This window comes from Capsicum annuum, chromosome 3 (genome assembly GCF_002878395.1).
Source record: "Capsicum annuum cultivar UCD-10X-F1 chromosome 3, UCD10Xv1.1, whole genome shotgun sequence".
NCBI classification, from domain to species: domain Eukaryota; kingdom Viridiplantae; phylum Streptophyta; class Magnoliopsida; order Solanales; family Solanaceae; genus Capsicum; species Capsicum annuum.
The window spans coordinates 198,033,017-198,043,233 of record NC_061113.1 but is presented as its reverse complement, the minus strand read 5'-3'; the positions used below and the strand labels follow the sequence as shown (position 1 = coordinate 198,043,233).

Below are 10,217 nucleotides of genomic sequence, written 5' to 3'. Positions count from 1 at the left end.
TATTTGTAATTCTAATTTTGATATTTCATCTTTTTGTGTATTTATTGAGTTTTCACTAACTCCGGCAAATATATTATAGTGTAGTCTTTCTATTCTTATTTTTAATTCTTTACGTTTTTCAGAAATAATTTGTTTTAATTCTTTGTATTTTTGTACTTTATTTATTTAAACCATATTTATAATATCTTGGTGGATATCTAAATCTAATTTTATTATAATTAGGTGGTATGTGTCTCATTCTTCTAGATTTTAAATGGATTATTAATTTTGCTTCAATACTGGATATTAATGTAATTAGGTAGGCTAATCTTTGTGGGTTTTCTTTTATTTTATTTAGACTTATATATTCTGAATAATTACTAATTAAAGATTCTTTAATTTTTCTAAAAGCTTCTTTTTAAATGGTCTTCTCATAACTAATTCAATCCAATCTAAATTCAAACATAAATTCAAACATATATATAAATTCAAACATATATACTACTGCTGTATTTTTTAAATAACTGGGCTCTGATACCATTTGTAGGGGGTGTGGATCTATGCGGATAACTAACTTAGGAAATAGATCTATTATAAAAATAAATATTTAAGTAACAAAATTATAAAATCTCGTATAATTGAATACGATAAATTATAATCACTACTTAAAATGATAAAATTACGTACAAATATATTTAATAAATTTTTATTCGGATGAAATAAATATTTTAATTTTATTAAAAATCAAAGAAACTTAGAATTAAATTTAGTCGTGGAGGGCAAAAATTATGTGTCAACAGCTTCGATAAAGGTTATTTGGCAGAACCAAAGATTGAGGAAGCTACTTGAGAAGCCAATGAGGACATAAAGTCTAAGTACCCATTCTTGTTTCCCATTTCAGATAATCGTGCTTAAGGTATGTGTATTCCTTAACATATTTATTTTCTGTCTTTGTTAAAGGTAAGAGTAGAGGTATGTGGGGTAAAATCGTGCTAGCAAATGCCTTGACCTATCATTTAAGGATAAATGATCCTAAGAGGGGGAGTATATAACACCTCGGATTTTTGGTCCTTAGAAATTTCTTAAAATTTCGTGCTCACTACCCTGGTTACGACTGGACCCCATGAGTCGTAGGGTGTATTGACGAGTTGTTGGGATGAGTTGTAAATAAATCAGTAAGTTCGTGGCTTGATTCTGCTCTGAGTAGGAGTGGCTCACTAAGAGCTGTAAGGATAGCTTATGAGTCGTTAGGTGTAATCATAGGGTTTCTTGTGTAAGTCCTAATTTGGGTTCTATGTTGACTACGACTGTACCCTACGAGTCGTAGGGTCCCATTATGATTACCGTGGCAGAGTCGTAAGGTCAGTAGTGTATCTTGCCTTGGTGGTGCTACCTTGGTTACAACTCGTGGTGACGAGTCGTAAGGAGTGGCTACGAGTCAAGGGTTGACCCGTAGTCAAAGGCATCACTTTTTTAGCTTTTAAGTTAAGGGCTTTCTAGATATTTACCCTCTTATCCAAATTGAAACCCACGACTTATAACCTCATTAAGATGTCATTTGCACTTAGAAACAAATCAAGTAACCTCTCAAACACTTCAAAGGGACTCTAAATTTCCTCAAGTAAGTCAAGCTAGGGTTTCATTAAGTTGGTCATCTAAGGGATCAAAGGTCGATTCCTCTCCAAATTTCTTGGTGTTTAAGGCATGTTACTCTTCCCTCATTGTTAATTTTGTTAAAACATGTGATTTAAAGTATTGTTCATGAGATATTTATGATGGTTTTGAAATAAGGGTTGGGGTATTTGAATGCTTATTGTTGAACAATGTTTTCCTATGATTTATATATGGTAATTATGCTTTAAATATGGTTTTGAACTTTAGAGTGCATGGGTACGGTAAACAAATTAGGGAATTGTGATTTTCCCAAACTTGTGACATTCGAAGTGGTTATGACCCCAACCTCATAAAAAAGTGCAAAATTGGTTTTGAGTTATAAGAGATGCAGAAATTTATAAAATTAAACTAGTATCAAATTATTGCATGAGGTAAAGACGTATTCAAAACACAATGGTCTGATTTAATGAACAGAAAGAGTAGGTATCCCTCGCCTTGTATTAATAAACAAAGGGAGCTGTTTTCCCCAAGTTAATGGAAATTATTTTGGCATGTTGTTGTTACCTTGCAAGTGTAGATGGTATGACAATACCAACAATGTATGCCTTAATGTGAAATATGATTCATGAATAAGATTGTGTTATAAATGTTTTAATTGGGATTTAATAAAGGTTGTGTAGCTGAGTCGTAAAAGTGGATGTCTGAGTGACCGATACTGGAAATCGCATTTGCCGATGCAGGGGTCAAAGTGACTAGGGAGGTTTGAGTCCCCCTCATTATTATTTTATGATTAGGGAGGTTTGAGTCCCCCGTAAATCATTATATTATCGGTTTCTTAAGTCACCTTAGTATATGTTGGGAAGTTCGATTCCCCCATGTTCATATATATGAGATTATTCTTCGGTTAGTGCGGCTATACGCGCTGAGGAACGACCAGGGAATGAGAGTTGGGGACCATATAGCCCGTGGGTACATGTTATGATGGTTGAGCTACATAATTCAGGCTAAATTTTTGGAATGCATGATAAGTCTTGTTCCCTATCCAGCATATAATCTGTGTATAAATATATACATACATATATATATATATATATATATATATATATTTATGCATTTGATTATGTGCACTGGATTTGAATCATTTTAAACTGTTGATCATATCATTATGTTATCCTTATCACTGAATTACATGTTAGCGTTCACCTCGCTAACTGTCTTCGAATGCTGTACCCCCATGTGATGCAGGAATTGGTCATACTTCTACTCCTCCTGCTCAGTGATTAAGACTCGAGATCAGCTCATGAGTTGACATTAAAGTGGTGAGCTTTCATACATCGGAAGTCTACATTTTATGTTTTGTTCTTTTATGTCTCAGACTGTTTAGATTTATTTTAGCTATAGTTGGGGGCATGTCCCGACATTTTATTGGGATTCAATTTTGGTTTATTGTTTAGAAGAATTTGTTTTGGACTACTATGGTTATTAGGCGGTGTCGATCGGTCATTTGGCCAGTCATCGGTGGTTGGTCATAGACATGCATTAAAATTTTCTTAAGCTATTGCGCACTATCATGTTGTATGTTCAGAATTCATCTGACCTTTAGGTGTGTTGTGTTTGGGTTGGTTAGGTACAGAGGGCGATCTCCGTTCCATGTGGGAATTGAGATATCCGTCACGGCCAGGCCCTGGTTCGGGTCCCGACAATGTGAGAACTAACTTGAACGCATTTGTATTCAATCCCCTATTCAGACCAAATGGAGCAAATTATGTATATTTCTATCCTAATTGCAAATCTTGTATGTAATTTATTCATAGTATAAGATATCACTCCATACATCCCACGATGTAATCTATTATTCCTCCTTCCGGGCTCACAATAGGAATATAAGTTTATCTTAGAGGTAACGAATCACTAGAATAGTAATAACAAGAATATATGAATAACCAAATATGATCATCAATAATTAACCAACTCAATTGAATACTTAAGTATTTATGTTCGTAGTATCAACCCTAGAAAGAGGATATGTAGCCACTCATAGCCTTACAACGAATAACCATAGATGAATTCATAAAGTAAAACAACAAAAAAGGCAAGTTAAAGAACAAAGAACCCTAGTTTGAGTCCCTTGGTGCCTTGTCTTCTCTCCATTCGTGTATTGATCCAAAAATGCTATGAAATTATGACTAAGTGCTCCTTTTATAGTATTTTAGGTCGTCCATAGGTATCCCAAGAAGAAATAAATGCATTGATAACATTGCCCCACTTAAGAGGCTTAAAAAGTCACTTTTGGACGTTTTTCACCGTGGGAGTGACATGCCCTTATCGTGGATGTTGAAGGGCGTGACACACCCTTAACATAGATGTACACTAAAATTTGACATTTAATTTGTGTCTCAAGGCATTCCACACCTTTATATCCAAGCTCCAAGGGTGTGGCACGCCCTAGTGCTCCAAAACCCCACTTTTCGTAGTAGTTAACTCCTTCCATTTGCCTTCAAATTCCGCACTTTGTGGTTGCTTTTCCAACCTCATTGGCCTTGTTTTTCTCTTGTGTATTGATCCTCACATCTTACATGGCATCCTATAACATCAAATAATGAGTTAGTACACACAACACAATAGAGTCCATCGAAATATACTAGAACAACACATAGCTCAAGCTAGTAACACTCATTTTCCCATCTAAACTCTATGTGATCAATTTGATTCTAAACTTGTCTTGGTTGCACCTTAAACCCTTTAACCATGTAATTAAACACACAGATACTCAATTATACCTTTTAACACTCCATGATACACACAAGAAGTACTCAAAACTAGATTAAATACGTAGAGATAATGACGCGTAGATGCATAAATACACCTAAGATCAGCATGACATGCATTATCTTTAAAGTTAATTTAATTGTTCATCCAATAGTTCCACATTGTGTATGTATCTATCATTTGTGCAACAACATCAGAAATGAGTTCAAGAGAAGTGAAACTAGGCTTCAAAAATATTTTATGCTATTACCAAAATTTATTCAACTTGATAATATGATCATCTAATTAAAGAGGTAAACAAATTGACTCTAGAGTGTCATGATATTTGATATAAATTAAATAGGAAAAAATACATAAGGTAACATACTTAAGTATTAAATTACAAAATATAACAACACTTTTATCAAATTATATTTTGTAGCATATGTATTTGTATTTTTGTAGCAACAGTTTGCAAAAATATAAAATACATATCTATCATAAGGACAGTAAAAATCATATGTATTTATATTTTTATAGCAGCAGTTTGCAAAAATATAAAATACAACTTGCTATATTATGTAATTATAAATCTGTTGCTATGAAACTCATAATTAAGGGAATATGCTATTTCTGAATTTTGCCTAATTAAATATGCCAGTTAGTCTAGCATACATATCGGAGTCAACTGAGGCCGTCTGATGACTTCAAAGTATGGTAGAGTCTATCAATATTACAAATAAAAATATAAGAGATATGTCAGTACTTCGTTTGTTAAAGCTCATGACAATATTGATTTAAAAGTAAAATTGCTCAAATAGAAAAACTGCAACAAACACAATCACAAGGCTCTCGAATAAATATAACAGAATCCTAATAGAGAATATGAAAGTATCAACATGGACGAAAGTAAAAAAATTTCTTAACATGATTTGAATATTTGTTGTTCAATGAATGTATGAATAATGTAAAAATATATGATTGTATGTTGATAATATTTTGGTCATGCTTTCAAGTGAGTATTTATGTGTTGTGATTAACAAAGTTAGGGTTATAATGTGTCCTTGAAAAGGAAAACATGTACTTGCAGAAAACGTAAAGACATTAAAAGTTTGTTGAACTTATTCCTTTTTATTTCATCCGTACTAGAATATTTATATCTTAAAAAAATTATATTCATTACAAAATCACTAAAAATATTGTGTAGCACACTAAATTATCTTTATATAAGGGCATAGTTGAAAAAATATATTTAATTTGATAAATAAAATTTGAATACGTAGCTTTTGATAATCGTCCCATGAGTTACTTTTTATAAAACATTATAAAAACATTGACATAATTTCTATAATCAATTTTAGGGACGAAAAACATATCTTGGTCTTTTTCTAGAATAACTACAATAAATTATTTTTATTTTCTTATTTTACAACGTCCAATATCGAATTCGGACTCAAAAACACAATGAAAACGATTAATTTTTCTTATCTTGATATTTTATCAATTTGAATTCACTGCTTTTATGCAACACACACCCACGCGCACACATAGCGCAGAAGATATGAAAGATATTATTTTTAATTAAAAAATAATTGCAAAGAGTTATTTTAAATAATATATATTATTATTTTTCTACTAATTATAAGTGAAGGTTTTTAGTCGTCCGGATATTTATGTAAATATTTAATGTTTTAGGGTTATATTTGTAAATTTATGTTTCACTTTGCCACGTGTTACATTCTCCAAACTGTAAACACACGTCTTTCAATTCTTTCATCCTCTCCACCTCCTTCTAACATTTTCTTCTTACTTTTGCATCCGCTATTTCATATCACTCTCTCTGACATCCGTTTCGCTTAGTTTCTCTCTTGAAGTTTGCTGATTTTCAATCACTATTGCCCTCAAGGTATTATTTGTGTTATAATAGATTTTTCTTCTGAATTTGGTATCAATTTAAACTCTGCTTCATTGTTTTTCACATTCGTATCAACATCTTTATCTTTTCTTGGTTATTTGTGGTTACTAATTGACTCCTCAAGTGTTGCATGTAGGTAATTTTTATTACTTCTTATATTTATTAAGGAATTTGTGATTTTAATTTTGGATTTTGAACTTAAAATTTAGAGAAATTGTAGATTAATCAAAAGATTGAAAAATTTCCAACTTCTCATTGTATTTTTCTTTTGAGTTCAATAGAAAGAAGTATAAAATGGCTCTAATAGTGAGAAGTAATCAATAATAATCTTTGGTTGACCCATAGTTAAGAGAAAAGGAATGAACTTCTCAAGTCCTAAGTAAACTAAAATTTTCAATTACAGAGTTTTTGAAGAATTTAACTCAGCTCTAACTATTGAAATATGACTTATTTTCAGTTCCACAATAGTTTCCTCCGTAACTTTCATTTGCCACACCCAACACTTTTTGGAGAATAGACTGTAATGCTCTAGGTCTCCATCTTCAATCAAGGTGAAATTTGAGCACTCACTCCACCTTCTCGGTTATTTTTCTTAACAATACTAATTCTCAAAAATAAAAAAAAATCAGTTCTTTTTGTTTCCTTTTGTCTTTTTTCTTTGTGATCCATTACAGACTTCTTTAATTTTTTTTACGATTAATTTTTCTATTGCTCAAGTTGTTGATTTGATTTTTATAGCGGCGAAAAGAAGCTGAATGGCATATGTAGTTTACTTCTTTCATAGACAATGTGTTATTTTTATGTGACATAGGTTATTCAGGGAGATTGAGATGCATGTGTAGAAATAATTGAAAAGCCATATGTGGGAGAAAAACTAAGCTACTAATGGCTTCTCATGTGCTAAAGTGAGTATTATTTCTGTTCTATGCTTGACATTTTGTCATAATTCATTTTTTAATCTAACTAAATGTGTTTTTGAGGTGGTGATGTTGTGAAATTTCCGATCAAGGACAGTAAATGTGAAAAATAGAAGAGGAAAAAAAATAGGCTTTCTCAGAAGAAGAAAAGACTTGTAATGTATTATATTGTCACTTCAATCAAGGTTAATAATATGAGAGTTCCGCTTATTGCTACTAGCTTGTTAAAGCTGATAGATTTCATAAGTGGTCCATCATAGTTGCTATGTTATTAAAGTTTATATCTAAAGGAAGCATAACAAATTTGTATCTGTCTACTATAACAACCAATTGATGAATTAAGAGGATTTTCCCGGTAAGTTGAAAATTAAGAGGATTAGAAAGATTAAAAAGAAGAAAACAAGAGAAGGTATCACTGGGAGGGTCAGTTTTTTGGGAGTTTTAATGGTTACGTGCTATGGAGAGGGTCAGTTCTTCAGGTGAAAACAGAAAAATAAAATCCCTTCTCTGTAGGCACTGGTTTTTTTAGTTTCTTTAATTAGTTTGAAGTGTTCTTACTTATCTATTGACACTAACTTTTAAGTTGTTATTTAGTAATTACCAAATGCTGCTTCTACTGAAAAGATAGTAAGCTCTTTCCTCTGATTTTTAAGAAGAAAACTAACTATCATGTAACATAAGAGCAGAAGCACAGTAATTTAAACATAATTCATTCTCAAATTAACTGCTTGATGTACACTTGATAGAATTTCACGAAATTTTGGTAAAACTACTTTTTGGTTTTCTATAGTAGCTAGCTATAACAATTTTTGTAGTATTGAATTATGTGATGTAGTGTGACCGGACATAAACGTGCCCTTTAGTGTAGCCTCAGCTTGTATTTACTTGTTCAATTTTGAGTGTGCATAAGTAGGTACTTATACTATCATAAAGTTAAACAAGTAGACACGTTTTCTACATGGCAAATCAAAGATTACTCTACACCAGAAATATATTAGCAAACTGCAATACTTTAAATCATCTTGCTATAACTTGGCAGAACCTATTTTACCTTTTTCCTTTGTTTCCATCTTTATTAAATTTTGAGGGGGTTTTAGATAAATATGGATCGAAAAGAGTTGTTGATACAACAATGTTAAGTTCTCTAAATAGTTGTGGATGAAGTCCCTAAATGTTGTTGGTAATTTTGTGAACGTTTTCAATTGATAAGTTTGAAAATATGGGCATTGCTCTCCTAGATCTTAATCACTAGGTCCAGTGCAAACTTGGACATCATCCTTCAAGCGATAATTTCCATCCCCAGTTGTAGCTCAAGAAAAAGATTAGGAATAATTGAACATGTTACTATCTCTTGTTGTAGCTCAATGAAGAAGTTACGAGTAGTTAAACATGTGAAATTGCTTTCATATTGTTTAAATTTATTGATCAAGGTACTAAAAAGTGTTTTGTGCACTAACATAGAAATTCTAAAACTGATAAATGGATATGCTAAAACTAGACCTGAATGTGTTCTTTGGATTTTTATTTTATGTTGGTTCTGAAATTGAATTCTTTTTTGCCATCGGCGTATATTTGGTTGATTAACTTGTGCTTCTATTGTTGTAGGTTGCAATAGTGTGTTTTGGCTTAACATGCTGTCCAGAAACACAATTTATGCTCTGCTAGCAACCAAAGAGTATATACTACTATCTGAGTATCCTGCGACATACTTTCTATGCATTGTTTTAGTATTTTGTATATCAACATTTTAGAAAAAAATATTTTTAAGATGATTTTATTTTAGTTTATGTTCTGTCAATTTCAAAATTCAATTTGAACTTATGATATGATATGTGCTCTTATGTTTACAAGTAATTCTGAGTTGTACTGTTAAACATAGTAGCGCAATAAGTATACCAACCAACTTGCATGCCAATCAATTGTTGTGGTCCTGATCACAAGTATGTTGATTTGGGCATATTTTTCATGCAGAAGTGGGCTAAGATGGAGTAGAAGCATGCAAGAGATGGTAGTTTGACAATAATTATCATTTTTAGGGGATGCTACAAATTACTGGACATGGACCACCTAGATAGCGTGGCTCAGATGAGACTTCATTGTAAGGTGGGAGCAAATGGTTGTGAGTATGGTTCGAACTAAAATTTCCTTTACTGGGAGTTTGTTTTGTGTGAGAAGTGAAGTGTCATCTTCAAATCTCAACTACTACAGACCACCTATGACATGGTTAGTATCCTATACATTGAATGGACTTTGCATACATTTTTTCTTTTTAATCTACTTTTTACTGAATTATTAGTGTTAATAAATTCAATGTGCTAAAATGGCAAAGTTCTTAAATAATCTGTTTCTTGCCTCTGGATATCAACATTGATATACAATGAAATTTCTGAAGTAGTGTCGATTTTTCAAGGATGTTCAATTAGTACCAATCATGTTTCTAAGTTAGTAGTATTTTCCTTGGGCTGAATTTGTAATTCAGTTAATTAGGCCTCTGATTTTTCTGATATAAAGATTGAATCTCCCATCAATACTAACATGTTAGTTTATGTGGTCAGGTTGAGACGTTGTACAGAAAATGACAAGATGAGGCAATCCTAATATTGGATTTATGTTATAGCACAAGTGAAATTTCTTTTGTAACATATGCTAAGTTATAATTATTGGGGAATCAGCTTATCAAAGTGAACATGAACAATCTAACGCTTCTCTTTAAAACCTCTCTCATAAGCAAGCTTAAGAATGTAATCTTCAACTTTGTTTTGCATGCATAAAATAACATGAATTATATTATATTAATGTTGACTCAGTTTGCTGGTATTGCTTCCTTTGTTTTGCTCTTTCATAAAAAGATGATAGGGAAATACCCGTACTGTGTACGGGCACGGGCCATCTAGTATTATATATAAGACATAATATCAAAACTGTTGTCGTCCTCATAAACTGTGTTGGTATATCTTTTTTTTAAAAAAAATTTTCTCCAGTTTTTTAGCTGATTTCTCTTAGTCTTTGATCTTATCTCGACTTTATCGATTGTTTTATTATTG

At 31.9% G+C, this 10,217-nt stretch overlaps 1 long non-coding RNA gene across 2 annotated transcripts; it reads left to right on the top strand.

The window, feature by feature from the left end:
- Positions 1–6,109: 6,109 nt before the first annotated feature.
- On the top strand, positions 6,110–9,988 carry LOC124896756. 2 transcript variants are annotated; one of them, XR_007053181.1, is made up of 6 exons: positions 6,133–6,247; positions 6,714–6,807; positions 7,068–7,161; positions 8,779–8,848; positions 9,145–9,396; positions 9,729–9,988. It is a non-coding gene; the product is annotated as an uncharacterized LOC124896756 (long non-coding RNA). The 2 variants fall into 2 exon arrangements; XR_007053180.1 differs by lacking the exon at positions 6,714–6,807 and having other exon boundaries at positions 6,110–6,247.
- The last annotated feature ends 229 nt before the right edge of the window (positions 9,989–10,217 follow it).